The sequence below is a fragment of the Balaenoptera ricei genome, chromosome 5 (assembly GCF_028023285.1).
Source record: "Balaenoptera ricei isolate mBalRic1 chromosome 5, mBalRic1.hap2, whole genome shotgun sequence".
NCBI classification, from domain to species: domain Eukaryota; kingdom Metazoa; phylum Chordata; class Mammalia; order Artiodactyla; family Balaenopteridae; genus Balaenoptera; species Balaenoptera ricei.
This window is the reverse complement of record NC_082643.1, coordinates 11,823,951-11,844,232: the sequence shown is the minus strand read 5'-3', so window position 1 is coordinate 11,844,232 and position 20,282 is coordinate 11,823,951. Positions and strand designations below refer to the sequence as shown.

Sequence of the window (20,282 nt, the reverse complement as noted above, 5' to 3'; positions counted from 1 at the left end):
ATTGCTTTGAGGGCAAAAGCACAACTCATCCTTATATTGTGGAATTCTGAATGTTTCTGAAGCTTGTCCTGCTCTTCTTATGTCCCCCCCGCCCCCGCCTCTTCTTTTAAAAACTCTTGTGATCAGAATGAGTAGCCTTAGCCATTAGGGTATTAAGTTTTATGGTGCTGGTCACGGGTAGAAGAGATTTCTTCTTTCGTGTACAGAAGAGATCACATAGTCTGAGACTGACAGTGTGTTTTGATTTATGAGATTGTAAATTGCTTGGAACTAGAGATTGTCCAGAACGGAAATTATTAACTCTGTTACACCAGTATAAGAAATGATACATTTGGGTTTGGTATGGCTTGAGCTTTGGTTCCTATATTTCTCAATTACATTTTCTGGTCTGCTTTAGAACATGATTCAAGTAAAATATACATTTTACTTCATGCTAATTCCTTGAATGTTAGAGATTTGTGTATTATCTATCAAATGTTATTTAATGAAATATTCAATAACTAGAAAATAGGTTTTCTCAGCCAAAATTTATAAATATGGACATATTCTGTAGTGGAATTTGGACAGTTAACATTTTCTATCCCAAATTCATTAGCCTTTTTAACAGGCATTTACAGAGCACATGGTCTACACAGTTATGGAATTAAACAACTTAGTATCAATTTTAAGAAATCACAATAATTATAATACATTTTGAAGTAATAGTTTAGTAATCCAAAATTCAAAAGCTACTGATTGAGACAATATGAGGTACTTTTGATCTGGATAATGTCTAATTGAAAGGGTTTGTCTAACTGATGATTAATCTTCCATCTATTCATTAAATTATTAACTCTTAAAACAATTGTTAACAAACTACTTTGTGGAAGATACACCGGAAAAAGAAATTTAAAGAACTTCAAGGAACTTAAAACCTGAAACTATTATTCTGGAGACAATGATAGCAAAAAGAGGAATTGCTCAAAAATTTCTACAGATTGCAAAAATGAAGATTTATATTATTCCACTTTGGTGTAGTAACAAATAACCCCCAAATCTCAGTGACTTAACAATAGCAAGTGTTTCTCTCATATTACATGTCTGCTGCATCTCCGATCTAATCTCCGATCTCTGATCTTGTTCTATTCCCCAGGCTGAAGGAGCACTCCTCTTTGGGATATGCCATTTTCATGGCACAGGGAAAAAAGCAAAATAACTGGCAGAACCTAGCAATGCCCATTAACCTTCGGCTGAGATGTGACATAAATTATATCCACTCACATTCCATTGGCCAAAATGGATTACCGAGCCTAAACCAAAGTCACGTGGCAATGAAAGGGGATTTAGAACGCTCTTACATGAAAGAGAGAGGATTGCTGGAAACAATAAAGCAATCTATCGCAGAGGAATTCTGTGTTTTCCCACTATGGTAGGATTTAGGAGTCATCTCCTTATCCTCAGCACCTCTTCATGTTTTATGGTAGGATTTAGGAGTCATCTCCTTATCCTCAGCACCTCTTCATGTTTCTTTTTCATTTCTAGTTGACTCCATATTTGTATTGTATTGACAAGTTGGCTAGACCCCCAACAGAGTAAACACATTAATTCTGAAATAGGAACCAATTTTACACTTTATGCAAGGAAAAAAATTTGTGAGCTTTATAGTCATTCTCTTTTTCTTTTTTCTCTCTAGTATAAGACCAATTAAAGTAATGAAATCACTACTAAATGAAAATATTTTAAATGCAAGTGCTTGATCAGTAAAAGTATATTGCAATAATGAAGCCTGGAGACAACGGGGGAGGTGAATTAAGTTCCCCCCACCAAAATGAATCATGATGAAAGCTGTTCATATAACATAGATCTTACATGTTCTGAAAAGGGAAACAACTAAAATGTATGCTTTTAAACAGTAAAAAAAAGTGTGTAAATCTGCCAAGAATTCCAGAAGCAATATGAAGCTGGTAAAGGAAAATAGAAAAGAAAAAATATACTACATATTTAACAAGTCTGTTGTTTTGAACATTATGGTCTTCCTGCTGTTATATTTGCTAAGGGGCATAGAACTATTATTAAGTAGGAGCCAAAAATCACAGTGTAGACCAAATGGAGCATATTACTGTGAGTAAATATTTGAAAACATTGAATTTAATATTAGCTGCTAATGAACAAGAACAAACCTCAGTGTAAGTTATGGGTCTGACCACATGCTTGACATAAGAATTCTAGTTATCTCATCTGGCATCCTAGGGAGAAAATAGAAGGGAATGACAACAATGAAACAAAATTACTTCATACAAGCTAAGAAATTATTTCCCTAAGATTCATCTACCCATGGAAAAATATTATCATTATTTTTACCATTATCCACACAAGAAAATTGTACATACTGCATTTATTCCCATATAGTTTATATAATAACAGAAGCTAAGAATAAATGCCATCCAAACTAACCAAATAAGGAAGACATGTTGACTATTCAAAACATTTCCTGAAATCACGCTAGACTTACCAGGGCTTGCTTTAGAATGTTTGCCATTCACAGAGCTCTTTATAAAATATTCATAACTACTACTTAAGAACCAGTTCCAAAAGATGTTCCACGGATAATAGGTGGGTTAGATGGAGGTCATGGGATTCAAAGACATCCAACACATGAGGGAACCAATAACCAATTTTTCGCTAACTGATATAGTATATATTTATTCATTTAGTTGTTTGTTTTCTGCATCTCACCACTAGAATATAAGGCCCATGAGAGCTGAAAATTTGTCTAAAGAAGTACTTAGCTCATAGTGAGGTGCTCAATAAATATTTTTAAATGATGCATGAATGAATGCTGGTCTTCACAGCAAGAATGCTTCAGGTCCTTCAAACCCATGTTCCAAAGCTGCATTAATCAGTGTCCTTATATACATCACTCTTACCTGTTAATATGTTCCTCATTCTCTATTTTTTGCCTCTGTTAGTAAATCTGCCACTCTCTTAAATCTCCATGGAAACATACTCCATCTCTGTCATACCCTACATCTTTTTAGTTCTCCAGTTCTGTTGATTCTTTCTCCACAATGTCTCCCAGATCTTTCTTAATTTTATCCATTCCCATTTCTGCTATGCTAGTGAAGACTTTGATCATCTGTCACTTCAGCAATAATCTTTCTTTATCAAAAATTTTTAAAATTAATTTAACTACATTTAAAAGTTTCTGTGGATGTTGCTTGCTGTAATCTCCCATACCTACCGTCCATTTTTCTTTCTGCACCAGGAAGTTTCTTCCTACAGCAAAATTCACATCATGTCACCCTTTCTAATTATTTGTGCTAGACCATAAAAGATATCAAAACTCCCTTAAACTTTTAAGATTTAATGAATCTCTTAATATATATTTGGTTAAATTAATAAGAATGAATAAGCAATTTCCTCATTAAGCTAACAAAATGTACCTGTAAAATATTAGTTCCCTGCCTAGTGTCTACTAGACTGTCCCCCTTCTCCATGATAAGTTTTGGTGTCATCTGTCTGGATTTTGCTCTTCAAGACCTTGCTTAAATACCAACCTTCTTGAGAAAATTAAGAGCATCTCATCAACTCCAACCTTAGCTTTTCATCTTAAATTAATCCACATAATCCCACTGTCTAAGTCAGTCTTCTTGGCGTATTCAAAATTCCCAGCTCACGGACTTCCCTGGTGGTGCAGTGGTTAAGAATCCACCTGCCAGTGCAGAGGACATGGGTTTGATCCCTGGTCCGGGATGATCCCACATGCCACGGAGCAACTAAGCCTGTGTACTGCAACTACTGAGGTCGCGTGCTGCAACTACTGAAGCCCGTGCACCTAGAGCCTGCACTCCACAACAAGAGAGGCCACTGCAATGAGAAGCCCGTGCACCGCAAACAAGAGTGGCCCCTGCTCACTGCAACTAGAGAAAGCCTGTGCAGCAACAAAGACCCAATGCAGGGAAAAAAATAAATTAAAAAAGAAGAAAAAATTCCTAGCTCATATGTAACTCCTCTATCCTATTAGACAGGATTTCCAACTACAGGTAACAGAAGATGAGCTCAACGTAGCTTTCAACAGACAGGAATTTGTTGATTTATATAAATGAGATGCCCAATGGACAAAAAAAGCTAGAAACAGTGTGATAAAAATTAACATTTTCTCTTGCTCCCTCCTTTTCTCTCTCCCTCTCTCCCTTGCTCTCTCTCCCTGTCTTTCTCTCTTCATCTAGGCTTGTGTTGTAACCCTTTCTTCCAAATCAGTCACTACAGCCATGGCCCTCTCATTGGCTGAGCCTGAGTTATGGTGTCTATTCCTGGAGCCCAGGGGTAGAGGAAGCCCTGTCCAAAACTCAGGGATCTGGGATTAGTGAAGAAATGGATCTTCTGCCAGAAGAGTGTAGCTTGGTGGTAACAAATTGCATATGTCTACTATGTTCATTAAACCTGAATGGTTGTCTGACATCCTTTTTTTTTTTTTTTTTGCACAGTTATATAGACCATAATTTAATTTACTTATTTATTTGTGTTGCTTGAAGGTTGGTCTCTAAACAATTCCTGTTTTTACCCTCAGCACATAACACATTGAATAGCTTTGAAAAGAGTTATCTTAAGGTATACTGAGTATAAATAATTTAAAAATAATGTTTTATATTATTTTATACACATTTACTCATTTGTTTATCAGAACAAATCTGGAAGAAAAATGGCACGGTATGCTCATTTTTCAGACTCAGCATAAAGAAGTGTCTTTCTCACACATCAAATATATAGCATAGCCAGCTGTAAAACTCAGAGTTCCACAGCAATCAGAGAAGAAAAAGAAATAAAAGGAATCCAAATAAAAGGAATCCAAACAAGAAGTTAAACTGTCACTGTTTGCAGATGACATAATACTATACATAGAAAATCCTAAAGATGCTACCAGAACACCACCAGAGCTCATCAATGAATTTGGTAAAGTTGCAGGTTACAAAATTAATACACAGAAAGCTGTTGCATTTCTATACACTAACAATGAAAAGTCAGAAAGAGAAATTCAAGAAACAATCCCATATACCATCGCATCAAAAAGAATAAAATATCTAGGAATAAACCTACCTAAGGAGACAAAAGACCTGTACTCTGAAAACTATAAGATGCTCATGAAAGAAACTGAAGACAATACAAACAGATGGAAAGATATACCATGTTCTTGGATTGGAAGAATCAATATTGTCAAAATGACTATACTACGAAAGGCAATCTACAGATTCAATGCAATCCCTATCAAATTACCAATGGCACTTTTCATAGAACTAGAACAAAAAAACGTAAAATTTGTATGGAGACAAAAAGACCCTGAATAGCCAAGGCAATCTTCAGAAAGAAAAATGGAGCTGGAGGAATTAGGCTCCCTGACTTCAGACTATACTACAAAGCTATAGTCATCAAAACAGTATGGTACTGGCACAAAAATAGAAATATAGATTAATGGAACAGGATACAAAGCCCAGAAATAAACCCATGCACTTATGTTCAATTAATCTACAAAAAAAGAGGCAAGACTATGCAATGGAGGAAAGACAGTTTCTTCAAAAACTGTGCTGGGAAAACTGGACAGCTACATGTAAAAAAATGAAATTAGAACTTTCTTTAATACCATACACAAAAATAAACTCAAAATGGATTAAAGACCTAAGTGTGAGACCAGACACTATAAAACTCTTAGTGGAAAACACAGGCAGAACACTCTCTGACATAAATCACCGCAATATCTTTTTCAATCCATCTCCCAGAGTAATGGGAATAAAAACAAAAATAAACAAATGGAACCTAATTAAACTCAAAAGCTTTTGCACAGCAAAGGAAACCATAAACAAAACAAAAAGACAATCCACAGGATGGGAGAAAATGTTTGCAAATGATGTGACCAACAAGAGATTAGTCTCCAAAATCTACAAACAGCTCATGCAGCTTAATATCATCAAAACAAACAACACAATCAAAGAGTGGGCAGAAGACCTAAATAGACATTTTTCCAAAGAAGACATACAGATGGCCAAGAGGCACATGAAAAGATGTTCAACACCGTTAATTATTAGAGAAATGAAAATCAAAACTACAATGAGATATAACCTCACACCAGTCAGAATGGTTATCATCAAAAAAATCCAGAAACAATAAATGCTGGAGAGGGTGTGGAGAGAAGGGAACCCTCTTACACTGTTGGTGGGAATGTAAGTTGGTGCAAAACTGCATGGAGTTTCCTCAGAAAAACAGTATGGAGGTTCCTCAGAAAACTAAAAATAGAGCTACCATATGATCCTGCAATCCCACTCCTGGGCATTTACCCAGAGAAAAACATGGTCCGAAGGGATACATGCACCCCAATGTTCACTGCAGCACTGTTTACAATAGCCAAGACATGGAAGCAACCTAAGTGTCCACTGACAGAAGAATGGATAAAGAAGATTTGGTACATATATACAAAATGGACTATTACTCAGCAATTAAAAAGAATGAAATAATGCCATTTGCAGCAACATGGATGGACCTAGAGATTGTCATACTGAGTGAGGTAAGTCAGACAGAGAAAGGGAAATATTGTATGATATTACTCATACGCGGAATCTAAAAAAAATGATGCAAGTGAACTTATTTACAAAACAGAGACAGACTCACAGACTTAGAGAACAAATTTATGGTTACTGGGGGGAAGTGGGGGGAGGGATGGTTAGGGAGTTTGGGATTGACATGTACACACTGTTATATTTAAAATGGATAACCAACAAGGACCTACTGTATACCACAGGGAACTCTGCTCAATATTCTGTAACAACCTAATTGGGAAAAGAATTTGAAAAAGAACAGATACATGTATAAATATAACTGAACCACTTTGCTGTACACCTGAAACTAACACAACATTGTTAATTGACTATACTCCAATATAAAATAAAAGTTAAAAGAAAAAAATACTAACTACTATGTATAAAATAAATAAGTAACAAGGATATATTGTACAGCACAGGAACATATAGCCATTATTTTGTAGTAACTTTAAATGAAGTATAATCTATAAAAATACTGAATCATTATAGAGTACACCTGAAACTAATATAACATTTTAACTCAATTTTTTAAATTTTTATAAAAGACTCTATTTATGCTATAAAATTAATCTAATCTACTTTTTGTCTCTATAGATTTGCCTATTCTGAGTCTTTCATATAAATGGAATCATACAATAAAAAAGAAAGAAAAAAAGAAAAATGGCATTGGTATGCTCATTTTCCAGACTCAGCATACGTAAGTGTCTTTCTCACACATCAAATATATAGCATAGCCAACTATAAAACTGAGAATTCCACAGCAATCAGAGAAGAAAAAGAGATAAAATGAATCCAAATTGGAAAACAAGAAGTTAAACTGTCACTGTTTGCAGATGACATAATACTATACATAGAAAATCCTAAAGACACTACCAGAAAATTACTAGAGCTCATCAATGAATTCAGGAAAGTTGCTGGGTACAAAATTAATATAGAGAATTCTGTTGCATTTCTGTATGCTAACAATGAAATGTTAGAAAGATAAATTAAGGAAACAATCCCATTTACCATCTCATCAAAAAGAATGAAATACCGAGGAATAAACCTACCTAAGGAGGCAAAGGCCTGTACGCTGAAAACTCTAAGACATTGATGAAAGAAAGTGAAGATGACACAAACAGATGGAAAGATATACCATGTTCTTGGAATGGAAGAATCAATATTGTTTAAATGACCATATTACCCAAGGCAATTTACAGATTCAATTCAATTTCTATCAAATTTCCAATGGCATTTTTCACAGAACTAGAACAGAAAACTTTTAAAATTTGTATGGAAACACAAAAGACCCCGAATAGCCAAGGCGATATTGAGAAAGAAGATTGGAGCTGGTGGAATCAGGTTCTCTTTGTCTGTGAGTCTGTCAGAAATAGACTCACAGACAAAACAAACTTATGGTTACCAAAGGGGATGGGGGGGAGAGATAAATTAGGAGTTTGGGAGTAACACATACACACTACTACATATAAAACAGATAAACAAGGACCTACTGTATAGCACAGGGAACTATACTCAGTATCTTGTAACAACCTGTAATGGAAAAGACTCAAGAAGAATGTATATATGTATGTGTACACACACACACACACACACACCTGAAACTAACACAACATTGTACATTAACTGTAATTCAATTTAAAAAAAAAGATTTAAAAAACCCTTACTATATACTCTTTCAATTTTAAATTTCAAACTGATGCCACTGTATGATTAATCAAAATGTGTGATATCTTGCCTTAAAAATAGTATAGCATAATTAGGAGTATGGGATTAATAGATATATATTGCTATATATAAAATAAACAGGAAGGATTTATTGTATAGCACATGGAACTATATTCAGTATCTTGTAATAACCTATAATGAAAAAGAATTTGAAGTTGTATGCCTAAAACTAACACAATATTGTAAATCAACTGTAGTTAAATTTTAAAAAGAAATAAAAAATTATCCAAAACATAGCATAGACTGGGGGGTTAGATGCAGAGTTTAAGTCCTCACTTTGAAAATTTTCTGATACTTAAGACAGCTACTTAACTCTTCTAGCTTCAGTATCTTCACCTGTAAAACAGGGATAAAATTGGCATATACCTTAAAGTTTGTTTTGGGAAATAAAAGAGATCAGGTAAGTTCTCACTTGACACTGTTCCTAGCACATAGATGGTATTCTTTCAAGTCTGTCTACTGGCACTAAAATGACCACAACCACCATTGTCACTGCCCCTGCTAGTACTACTATGACTACTATTCTTGTTGATGTTTATTGCTGGACATGAGATTATTCCCAATAATCAGCATCATGTAATTTCCTCAAGCAAAGTGAAGATTATTTTGCCTTTTTCCTTACTACAGCAAAGCAAGATTTCTCAGTCCTTTTCTATGGGCTGACACCCCCTCCTCAACCAAATTATGAGATCTGAGATGCTTATTATTTTAGATTTTGTTGTTTTCCATTATTAATAACAAGCAATACCTCACAGGCTATTTTGAATTTACCTTAAAAAAAAAAAAAAAAACAGAAAACTATTCTAAAACAATGCAATGTTCATACAATTTCAATAGGTACCAGCCTTTGGCACCATACACGTACCAGTCATTGTTTCACATTAGATGCGAGCACTGCCCCTGCATTTGCTGTTGCTTTTGTGAGGAACGCTGTTCCCCAGACTTTCATATTGGCTCCCTGTTCCCCTTCATTCTTGCCTCTATGGGAGAATTTCCTGACTCCCCTAATCTGATACAGCTTTCTCTCACCCTTTTCCCCATCCACTGCTTAATTTTTCCACATAGCACTGAATATTACCAGATTGTATATTACTATGTTTGATTACAGTCTACCCCCCCATCCTTCCTCTAGATTTCAGCTCTAAGGGTACAGGAAATCCTTATCTCGTGTTCATTTCTGCATCTCCAGTGGCCAGAAGGGTGGTGGCACATGGTAGATGCTCAATACATTTTGTTAGTTTAAGTGAATTGCCTCTCAAGTGGTTAACCTCTTATTTCACTTTATATTTCTCATAGTGGAGCAATTACATCTGTTACCATTAATATATAGCATCAATTATTCGGTCTAAGAATCCAGTATTGACCATTGTATGGGAAACTGTGTGACCACTGTATGACCACTATGATGAGTTCCTTTTTTTAAGCAGACCTTTTTTAAGCACACTATAAAATGAGCAACTTTGCTAAATTTCAAGTATTGGTAATCTTTATAGGAAAACCAAAAGTATTCAGGCGTATAAACTGTTATATAGCTATTATCAAGTCATAAATATTGTCTTAAGCTGATTTTATACCACTGGTGCTTCAGTGCTTCCCACTGCATATAACTTAATCAGAACATTGAACTCATTTATATTACGGGCAATTGTTAACTCCAGTAGAATATGTTGGAGGGCTCACCAAATAATTAACTTCAGATTAGCAAAATCAAAGGAAGGCAAGTTTAAACAAAAACAAGACAAATGGATATTTTCCCTAAAAAATTGAAACAATGGAAAAAATCAGTTATCTCATTAATATCACATATTTAAATTAATGTAAAAGTTAATCTGGAATAAGTTTCTGCATACTATTTTTCTTATTAGCATTTGAAACTCTTTTAAATAAGACTATACCTAAGATAATCAACAGGGCAAAAATATCCCCATATTGCATTTTCTCCAATGACTTGATAACAACAAAATTTAAAGTTAACATAACTCGTCACAGTGTAACATTCATTCATTTTTGAAGCAAATATTGTTTGTATGTCAGAATTCATTTTATACCTCAGCAAATCAATAATTAGTACTCAAAAGAATTTCAAACAAAAACAAAGTCTTTACTTATCTCAATATTCAAAAGGAATACTAAGGGAGGAAACTCAAAAATTAAGGATTTTTTAAAATTAAAATATATTTATGAGTTAAAATTATTTCAGCTAATAAGTAGTAGAATTATGGGGATAGTTTAGTAACCTTCCAGCCATCCTTTTTACTTGAATATTTACACAGAAAATAAAATACAAAGTAAATTCAGAACTATATATCACTGATGTATATTTTAAAATGGCCCAGTCATGAGGACAAAATATATTGTGTAGATGGTATCAGGAAGCAAATATTCTTTCTCCAGGTTATGGATTCCCTTCCTTTCTTCAGTTCAACACAGGGAGGCAAACAACCAGAGGACACTTCACCTCAGGCCTATCTAAAGCAGTCAGTATTTTGACAAGCAGCTTAAATCTTATTTAAAACAAGATGGGCTATAAATAAGTATATGCATGCAAGATCCATATTAAAACCCCTTAAAATCCTGTGTCCTTGAACACTGTGGAATTTTTAATCTTTAGCAATAATTATTTAATTCTACAAATACATTTTATATTTATTTTACTCCCTATATAAAATAATAACATCAGCTTTGAGGGTAATTTTTTTTCTTATGCTCTCTATCAAAGCCAATTTTTGATGTTGAAATCAACCAGTGCAACACCATTGACAAAGTAGCCTATTGTATGCATACCATAAAATATAAACATGACAATAATATTAATAGTCTTGAATTTGCCAAGAAATTTATACCTCCATATTTATTAATATTATTAATATTTTTCAATTATCCTAAATCTCAAATTGATCCTTGTCTATTTGTCAGTGTTTAAACCATCCACATCCTGTATTCAAATTTCTAAACTGCAAAAATGCTCAAATCAATACATAGTAAGTGTGAAAATAAGCAAATTAAAACTTTCTTCCACTATAAGAAAAATATCCATGAATATTATCTATAGGGCACTGTCCCCTGGTGATAGATGTTCCCTATTTTTATACATCAAGTTAATACTGTTCATGAGTGTGCCAGAAAAGGCATTTAAATTATACTAAACAGAGGAACTTTAATATCTCAGGCTTCAAATTTTAAAATTTGTAAAAAGAACAATAAAATTTAAATGAGCTTTCATCTTGCAAGTAAAGGAGGCTTTCAATGTTATTATAATAGCCAACTTGTAAGTATGGAATTTTTATGTTTAATTTTTTATTGTGTTGGAAAAATATGTGAACATTTAACACAATGCAAATTGGTAGATTATCTAAATTTCTTTTGCAGTATATTTTATTACAAAAAGAGAACCCATCTTTAATAGCTAAAAAAAAGGTTAAATAGGAAGCAAAACAAACAAAAGTAATACCATAAATTTATATTTCAAAACTCTAATTCATGAGTTCTATTCACATACCCTGGAGGTTGTCATTCTCACCCTTACAATAAGATAAAAACTGAGCAAATGGAAAATCAACAACTCTTCTTAGATACACCAGAAAAGTGAGGTCACAAGGCAATATATTTCCCCAAAATTGGAGAGACAAATAGGCGAATACTGGTGTGCATACTTGTACACAATGTATATGAGAAATGGTACAGCCATTTTCGAAGATAGTCTGGAAGTTTTTTACGAAATTAAATGTATTCTTACCAAATGATCCAATGATACCACTCTTTGATATTTACCCAAATGAGTTGAAAACTTATGTCCACACAAAATTCTGCGCACAGATGCTTATAACAAAAATTGCCAAAACAATCAACCAAGATGGAATCAACCAAGACAGAATCAACCAAGACGTTCTTCAACAGATGAATGGATAAATAAAGTGTGGTACTTCCATACAATGGAATATTCAGTGATAAAAAGAAATGAGCTATCAAATCATGATGTGACATGCAGGAACCTTAAGCACATATTGCTAAGTGAAAGAAACCAATTTGAAAAGGCTACATACATTCCAACTATATGATATTCTGGAAAAGGCAAAACTATGAAGACAGTAAAAAGATCAACGGTTGCCACAGGCTTGAGGGAGGATAGATGGAGCATGGGCATATTTAGGGAAGTGAAATTATTATGGTGTAATGGTACATACATATCACTATACATTTGTCAAAACACATAGAATGTATTATACAACACCAAGAGTGAACACTAACGTAAAGTATGGACTTTGGTTAACAGCAACATATCAATATTAGCTCATCAACTGTAACAAATGTACCAAACTAATGCAAGATGTTAATAATCAGGGAAATTGGGGAGATGGTAACGGGATATATGCAACATTGCACTTTCCAATCAATTTTTCTGTAAACATAAAATTGCTCAACAAATAAATAAATAAATCTATTAGTTACAAAGCAAAAGTCCAATTCATTATACTACTCTATCTTAATCAATAATAATTAATTGAAAATAATTTGTACTTTGAGATAATCGTATTGCCAATAAAGATTTTCAACAATCTCAGGAACCAATCAAGGAAGTAATAACTGCCAGGAACATAGTATTTATAAGATTTTAACAGCTTACGCTGATTTCTTTTCAATCCTCAGAGAGGCTATATGGTTGATCAATATTTTCTATGTAAGTTGGCACATACTTACTGCCCATAAACATTTAGGAAGTCTGTCTAATTATATAAAACCTCTTCTTATTGAATAATCATATCAAATAGTTAATTTATCTTTATATTTCATATATTTTGAATATACCAATTTTGACCCCCAATATTAATATATAAACATTTGCATGTATAGATATAAGAAATATATCGTTATCTTTTCTCTGGTATTACTGTGATTGCGTTTAATTTTAAAGTAGTTTTTCCCAGGTAGCAGTTATACTATAACTCAAGAAAATCTAAATTCCATTCAGTGTCTCTTAAAATGAAATCTCTTTTTTCCTCTTCTACTTTCTTTTGTGGACTCTTACATTTGTGATTAAAAAGCAAACAAAATTTTAAAACTAAGAAAAATTCTACAAGTACCTAAAATAGTTCACTCTTTTTCCAGTAAATGCCTTTTCTATTCAATGGCATGGTGAATTTTCCAATATTCAACACCGCTTACAAGCTATGTCCATTACCACATATATGCTATTACATTACTGTTACTTTTTCTTTCCTCATTAGTAATTGGAGGAAATCATTATTATTATGCTCTAGAATGTAGATATTTACATATCATAATTATTATGCTGATTATTCTACTGATATATGGCTAAGTCTCCCAAATTTCAATCTTTCACATATTACCTTCAAATACCATATCATTGAACTATTATTTACTTTTACATTTCTTAAATAAACCACATTTTAATTCATATGTATTTGAAGAGGAAATCTTATTTCACAATCATAAATGGAAAACCAGAGGAGCTTGTCACAAATAGACCATAATCATAAAATATAAATACCATAAAAACAAAGCTGTATTATTAAATTCTAGATAAGTAATATTGCCTAGTAAATGTCTTAGTCTACTGTCTCTTCTCTCTTTGTTAAAGAAGGAGATTGAATGTGTGAAAATGATAAAGACCTATCATCTGCATAGTAAGAACTTATCAGAGGAAATGATGGATAGATCAGAAGAGATGTTAGATATTGCTCAAGGAAATTAGAGTATCCCTCTATAAATCAATATTCTGTAAATCCAAAACAACCACAATCATCTCTGCTATAATCCAAGTTACTCATTCTACACTTGGGGCATAATGGCATAGAGATAAGTGCAAGAGAGGATTTACTTTATCTCTGGAAAATACATTTTATAAAATGCTAAATTATTGTATATTTGGTTTATTTTCACTGTTTTTGCTCAAAGGCTGTTCTGACACAAGAATCATTTTTTATTAATTTTCTAAGCAAAGGGAAGAAATTCTGCTAAAGCAGAAAGAGCTGTTAAGCAGAGAAAGTGGAATTATATTTCAGTTAATGAGGAAAGGTTTTTAAATCATAGACTTAAATACAATTTAAGTTTTTAAAAAAATGATTATTGAGCACATACTATGTTCTAAGTGTTGGTTCAGGTGCTAAAATAAAAGACAAGGAAATTTTCATAAGAAATTTGGCAAGAGAGAAAAAAGGGTTAATCTTTATTATTATTGTAGGGTTTCTACTACCAAATAGGCAATAATGAATATTTGTATAAATTTGTAACATATATTTTAAATGCATTATTTTACAAGATGTTAGCTAATTAATAAATAAGTACCCACACTGACTTTTGTTAGCTTCCAAAACATTGGGGTGTCAAGTAGTGAATTAACCAAAATGTTTGAATGACAACCTGAATATACCTAAGGAAAAGCATGAATCACATAATTCTTGTGCATGGAAGCCAAATAAAATGAATAAAAAGAAAATTTCATTTATCAATGGGGAAAGTATCTATGGAAAGTATATATAACTATGTCTGGAAATAAAATATTATAACTTACATGTAATTGATACATATTAGATGAAAATATGAAATTATTTTTAATGAGTTATACATGTAGAACTCTACCCTGAATCAGGAATTTCTTGTTAGATGATGAGAACAATAGAACTACATCATTATCACAAAATGAGATGTTGAGTAATCTATCTCTGTTTCATTTTGGTTTTATGGGGACAAAATGGAGGGGCACGACATCCCGGAAGTAAAATAAATAAAATAAGTATTGAATTTATTATAGACATGGAATGATCTGAGAAATTTCAACACGTTTAACACTGTGGTAAAAAATAGTACTTTAATCCTTATATTTTGCTAACTTTTCAAGGTATTAGCACTTACTCGTTAGATACAGCAGTATAAGGTAGTGGTTAATACATCAGGCTGCCTAGGTTTAAATTCTAGCCCTGTTACTCACTTAACTGTGGAACCTTATTAATTTAATTTAGTAAACCTCTCTAGGCTTTAGGTTCTTCATCTGAAAATTAGTATGATAATATTAACTGTCCTATGACATTGCTGTGACTATTAACAGTGTCAATACATGTGAAGTGCTTAGAGTGGTACCTGACACAGTTAACCCTCATAAGTTTTAATTATTTCTATTAACATTTTAAAAATAAACCTCAAATATTGAGAATAAAATATCTTGACATTTAATAGATATTTTACATCAGATTTCTCAGAATAGTTGTGGCTTTATATCATATTTAAAATATTAAATAATAAGTTTTTGTTAGTCTTTTTCCTTCTAATAATAGGGTTATCTCTAAAATCATCCATTTTAAATTATAATATTTCTCCTTGTAAATGTCTACAATACCTAAAAATATTGTTTATATATTTTACTTAATATTTATCTTTCATAAAAAAGTTACTTCAGGATTTAGATTTTGGAGACATTTGGGGAAAATATGGGTCAATACAGATTTAAAAGCAGGCTTTAGATTCCATATCATAAATTTGAATTCTGACCCCAATGCTTATGTGACCTTAGGCAAGCTTCCTCCTGGAAAACTTAGTACCTCATCTATAAAATGGGACACTCTTACTGACCTTGCAGGGATATTGTGAACATCAAATAAGATATTGTATAGAGAGGTCACTTAGGATGGTACCTGTTTGATCTCAGGCATACAATAAACACTGGATGTATTTATCAACTGATAAAATAAAAGTGAATATATTAATAATTGGTAAAGTTTGACATTTTCTTTCTCCCAAAATCCATCCAATATATCTTAAGATAAATTTACTTAATGAACAGTTTTAATAATTGGATTTTAAGCCAACTCACTTTTATGCAGTGAAACAGGTGAATATTGACATGGAAATGCAGAATTAAAACTTGTACTTTCTGATTAGATTTAACTTTGTCCTTGCTTCTTATCCTGTACCCTCTCCTACTTTTATATATGAAAGCAATTAGTGTAGAGGCACAAGATATTGAAAATAATGTCAGAAAGATATACAATGCCAACAGCCCAAATAAAAAGCTTTAAAACTTCCAAGTAAAAGAAGTGTATTCAGTAACTATCATTTTATTCTAAACATACACCCTAAATATTAAAATGTACTTTCAATTGTATTTGATTTTTCCTCTACCAGAAAACATTAAAACTACTTTTAAAATTAACTGCAGTTAGTAATATTTTGAAACTAATAATTAGAACTTCTTTTTTTAAAACAAAGCTCTTTGTAGTCCCAAGCATATCACCCTATATTGCTTTATTCAATGCATAGTTCAGAAAAGCAAAACCACAGAAATAATCAGTGCATTTTTATTTTCCATTCTCCATTGTTACCTTTTGCAGCCTTCAATTATAAAGAGAAAATGATGAAAATAAAATAAAAAGTCAAGTCATCCTAGAAAGCAATGATCTGAAAACAGAGTCAAAGGACTGAAATCATTTTAATAAACTTTATAAATGTTGAGAATAAAATAGTAGAAGACAGCAGAATGAAATCATAGCTTAGCCCTTTGAGATCTGGGCAGCAAATTCACCATGCTACTCTACAAGTCATTTAATATTTTCATTAAAATGGAAAAACTTAACAGGAGTTTCAATTATGTCCATCATGCCCAGGAGACCAACTTTTGAAACTAGGTCAACAGATCCTGACTAACTGATAAAAGCTAAATGTTTTTTTATATTAATTGTACATTATTAAAACCAGACAGAAATGCTTAAAAAGATTTAAACTGATCAAGTTCTATTTCACTGAGTTCCCACAAGTTCATATTCTGGTACTCACTGTGAATTGATATAGAAATTCCTATGTACTAAATAAAAAGATAACTTTTTATTATTAAAATCGGGATCACAAGAAGTGCAGAACTAAGAATGAAACAGATGCATACACTGCACATTCTTCATTAAATTAGCACACCTAAATAAGTTATGATTCTTTACGGTACCCTATCAAAGTATGGTAGATGATAGTATGTATAACTTGTTGATTTACAAAATTAATAGCATCTTGAGACCAAATTTTTCTCTTTCATATGAACACCTGTTTTCCTGACACTAATAAGAATCAGGTGGGGCTTCCCTGGTGGCACAGAGGTTAAGAATCCGCCTGCCAATGCAGGGGACACGGGTTCGAGCCCTGGTTTGGGAAGATCCCACATGCCGCGGAGCAACTGGGCCCATGAGCCACAACTACTGAGCCTGCGCGTCTGGAGCCTGTGCTCAGCAACGGGAGAGGCCGCGACGGTGAGAGGCCCGCGCACTGCGATGAAGAGTAGCCCCCGCTCTCCGCAACTAGAGAAAACCCTCGCGCAGAAACGAAGACCCAGCACAGCCAAAAATAAAATATATATAAATAAATAAATAAATTTATTAAAAAAAAAATAATCAGGCATTTTAAAAATTAAAAATTATAATCCCTAAATGAATATAGTCATACATATTCTTCTTGAAGGCTACAGTAGATGACCATTGTTTTTGTCAAGGAGGATCTTTTCATCCTTCATGAAAACATATCCCAGTTTCTGTCTGTGGGAAAACATCCGTCCTCACATTTAATACAATACATTTGGTGGAATTTACTTATACTTAGCTCAGGACTACCATTTTCTTAACCACTGCGATTGGTGCATAGTGTATATTCGCCCTACAAGGACCAAGAGTACACCATGAGTCTTTTGCTGTAGACTCCGGGAAAGAAAAAGGGGTATTTGCCTTTGGACTGAAATCTAAGAGGATGTAGGGTGCCATGTGGTTACCACGCAGAGCCAGAGATGAGCCAAACACAGCAAAAAGCAGAGCCAAAAAATAGAGAGATGCCAAAAACTGAGAGCTTTGTTGAGTTCTAAATCCAGCTGCCTGAAGTCAGCCCCACTCCCAACATCAACTCTGATTAAGCAACCATGAGTTAGCTTTTCTTTCACTTACCAAAAAAATTCAAAAACAAAGATTCAAAACAAAGATTCATAAATGATCAAAAATAAAAGGTTCTATACAGGAATCTTTTAAATTAATTAATTAATGTGTTCACTAATTCAATGTAATATTTGTAACACATCCATTAAATGTCTGGCAATATGGCAAGTTGTAAAAAACTGATTTAGAATCCACTTTCAATAATTTTATCTTTTTTTTTGTTTTCCCAGCACATCAAGCCTTCTTAAAGCAAAAATGTACTTATCTGATATAATTTGAAGTCTCCTGTACCAAAATAATTTTAGCACTGAGATAGAATTCTCTAGGTTAGGCTACTTACAGGAGACAAGTATAAAGATACTATAATCATCTTTGATATGCTGATATCACACAAAATGTCACCTATCTAAAATGTCTCATTACATGGAAACATTAAAAAAAAAAACTTACGTCATAACATTAATAATGAATTAATACAATCCCTCAGAAACAACTGATCAATTAGATAGATTCCTTAAAAACAAAACAAAACAAAAATAGTATCTTATGGTATAATAAATTGGGAGATAAATTTTGAACTCTGAGATAGTATCTAGGTTTAATTTCTAGCCCTGACAGTTGTAAGTTGTATGACTATGTCAAGTTTCTTAACCTTTTAAGATATAACTCCCTCATTTGTAAAGTGAAGACAAACAAACTCTATTGTGTGGATTTTGTAAGAATGGTAATTATATGGAATACAAAGCATGTAGTACGTCACCTGACACATAATAATCATTCAATAATCACTGGTTTCAAAATTATTTAAAAAATAAAGTAATATTAAAATAAGTAAACTGGAATCTTTGGGAGAAAAAACATAGACATTGAAATAAAAAACAAGTTTTAATTTTTCTCATGATTTCAGTCATTTTTTCACTGATTTTGTACATGGGCACTTATTATATTTTTTCTTTAAGGATTTAGAGAGTTAATACTTTAGCACTATTCATAAAATACTTATTTAGAACTATGATAAAATTGAGAAAATGCAACTATACAGAAATCAACTTATAACAGATTGTTTTCTTTAACTTTGCCCTTTCTTGATATGATCTTGCTAAGTACTGCCTACAAGAAACTTATTTTATTACCTAAGCTGTGAAGCACTGATAGAGTCCAAAAGTCAAACAAATAAAAAAGATAATTCTCAAACTGATTATGTGATACGATGGGGAAAGTAGAAGAAAAATTAAATGGTAAACAAACGGTAGTCTTCAAATAAATGCAGTATTTTGGTCAAACTGCCTGTTTTTCAAAAGACTGTTAAGTGGTATTTTAAAAGTTTTGCTTTCTTTAGGATAGAGAAAAATCTATATTTAAAGGGAAAAATACAATAACATGCGGACATCACAGGGAACTTTTATGGATTCCAGTTTATTGGTCTTTACTTTGGGGAATATACTATTAACATTTAAGCAGAAAGATAATGAAAAACCACATTAGCAGTTTCTACGTGATATAAAGTCTTTTAAATTTCTTAATGTGCAAAATTTATTCTAAATCTTGCCTGCAAACCGGTCACTATGTGTAAACATAGATTTTAAGTGCATCTTGGTTCATTTGGCATGATTGTATTTTGATATCTTATTTTAAGGCATTTTAAGAGATTAAAAAAGAACTGTGCTTTCTTCTTAATTGTATCTATGAATTACAATACATTCAGGTCAACTTGTTTATGTAATCCACTTATCATGCTATTTTCATTGCCCTCATGTAGTTTCTAAAAAACGTCACATGATGGCATGATCTTTGATTCTTCCAGAATTACAGTTATTTCCTTAACTCCCAAAGTCACGTCCCTAGACTTTTATGACACGTCTTAAAGAACCTGAACTAGAATTATTTTTCATTGCACATTTTTCTACTCTCATGAGGCTAGTGCATGCCTCGCCTCACACAGAGAATTCACCTTATGTATTTCTATTTTACAGAGTTATCATTAATAAAAATCCTTACATTCCCAACTTAGCTTTCGTAATAATTGTTATAATGTAATGACAGGCAGCAGAGCCATGGCTGCAAGGCTGTT

At 32.7% G+C, this 20,282-nt stretch overlaps 1 protein-coding gene across 4 annotated transcripts in view; it reads right to left on the bottom strand.

Moving 5' to 3' along the window:
• CCSER1 (coiled-coil serine rich protein 1) overlaps positions 1–20,282 on the bottom strand; it is a 1,296,175-nt gene that overhangs the window by 183,479 nt on the left and 1,092,414 nt on the right. The window contains exon 12 of one of the 4 annotated variants that reach the window (XR_009503213.1): positions 2,160–2,225. The exons of the other annotated variants lie outside the window; for them this stretch is intronic. The gene's annotated coding sequence lies outside the window, so the exon portion shown is untranslated. The remainder of the gene's footprint in view (positions 1–2,159; positions 2,226–20,282) is intronic. 4 annotated transcript variants of the gene reach the window in all.